The following is a 2,288-nucleotide window of genomic DNA, read 5'->3' as shown; positions in this document are numbered from 1 at the left end:
ACTTTTAACTCATCAGCCAAATGCATTTGATCTTTCAAACCCGTGTCCAGGTCGAAACTGTGTTTGGGAAACAATACTTCAATAAACAGCATGGTTCGGGGAGCTATCTTTCAAAACAATTTTGGTTTGGGAATTAAGTTCTCACACGGAATGGCAAACCAACGTTGAGGTTGGGATAGAAGTCGACTTAAAAACTTTGGAACAGCTAAACTCACTAAAGCTGACGAACTGAGGACAGTTCAAGTGAACATGGTGATGATCAAATTAAGGTCAATTCCATGAACTGTAAAACTATCAAGGCATTTAGGTTTCAATTCTGAGCAGTAAAGGAACAGCAACAGGGGAAGAAAAAAAATGAATTGCAACAACTAAAAGTAAAATAAAACCTCCAACAAATTACAACAATAGTAAGTTTCTAACCAAAGAGTGCTTTCACTCATGATCATTTCTATAAAACGAGAATAAAGGCCACAATCTGTCCATGTGTCCAGACAATCACTGCATGCAACTTGTCTTAGGTTTAGTTTTCATTTAAAAAGAATAAATCGAGAGGCATCAGTATATTTGAACTTCAATATTGGCAGTTCACTGACTTATATACCTACATATATATGCATATATTTGTTTACGTCTGCATTAAGTAAAAATATTAAAGGATTAAATAATTGAAGGATGCTATCATGCAAAATTTTTATTCCTTATTCATTACATTTACCCCCATATATATATATATATATATTTGAAACAGTCAGCAAAGTTGTTTAACAGTGGACAATTAAACTTATTATTTTATTTATATATAATTTTTTTTATGTTAAATTATATATATCATTTAACTTGTGAAACTCATGACCTCACAGAGAATGTCTGATAGCTAAGTGACTAAGCCTGCATTCTTTGCACAGCCAAATCAAATATAAAGCATATACGTGTGTGTGTGTTGAGAGCATCCATTTTTCCAATCAAACATTACTTCCTTTTTCTGCATGCCCTTTAGAATAATAATCCACAAGAGTCTTTTTGTGACTAGCATATCTATAGTATTGGCATTCAATTTTACATTTTCTGAATTTGTATAGAAAATAATACTTTCATATGTTAATATATGAATAGAGTAAAATTAATAATATAAAAATTAAGTTAATTTTTTATTTAATAAATTAATTTTTAATTAAGATGGTGATTAATAATTTAATATAGTATTTGAATCAATTATTCTATGAAGATCAATCAAACATGATTAATAAAAAAAATAAAGTTAATTCTTTATCCAAAAATTTCAAAGAGACTTAAGAATGATACATATATATATAGATATTTGCTACTTGAGTAACCAAGGGACACAACGTATCTACTGGAGTCAATTGGCTAATATAATGCAAATTGATGTAGAACAGAGAGAGGAAATGGCTCATAATTAGTAATCAAATGAAGAAGGAATTTACCATAGAAGTATGGTGATAATAATATTAGTATAAGAATTCCGTTAGAATGCGATTTTCCTAACATGAGGACCGCTCGTTAAGCATTAATTTTAGTGATGGAGAATTAGCATCTATTATTTTTGCATCTTTTCTTTGGGTTCCCTGAGCTCTGATGAGGATGGAGACTGAAGAGTTTCATGCACGAAGCCACTTTGATCTTTTGTTTGTTTGTTTACTTCAGTAGACAGTAAGTAGTGCAGCGAAACAGAAGATCTGGTATAATATTAAGATTATATATATAATACATATATGTGCATAATGATGGGGCGCATAGATACATCTACATATATATATATATATACAGGGTGAGAGAGAGAGAGAGAGAGAGAAACCTGGAGAGACGAGTGCGCTGAGGAAGCGGAGGCAGCGGAGAAGAGCCCTCGATGGAGTTGGAGACGGAGGCGGAGGCGTTGAGGTAGCAGAAGCAATAGAGGGAGGCGGGGGGAGTGTAGGGGAAAGAGATTTGGGAATTAGGGATTGGGGGGAAAGAGATTTGGGAATGCGCAGGGGGAAAAGGCAGGGCAATTTCTGCCAAATATTTTGTTTTATTTTTTTTTAAATATTGAATTGTTAATTAATAAAAATTATAATAATTTATAAAAATAATATTAATAATTATTTGATTGATAAAAATAAAATAATTTAAGATTATGATAATTGATCAAATAATTTAAATGATTGTATTAAATTAATAATTATTTAAAAATAAAATTATATTATAAATAAATATAATAATTATAATAAATTAGTTTGATAAATTGTATTCTTTTTAATATGTTCATATTTTTTTAATATATAATATTA

Source organism: Diospyros lotus, chromosome 7, assembly GCF_014633365.1.
Source record: "Diospyros lotus cultivar Yz01 chromosome 7, ASM1463336v1, whole genome shotgun sequence".
Classification (NCBI taxonomy): Eukaryota; Viridiplantae; Streptophyta; class Magnoliopsida; order Ericales; family Ebenaceae; genus Diospyros; species Diospyros lotus.
Note: the sequence above shows the minus strand (reverse complement) of the source record.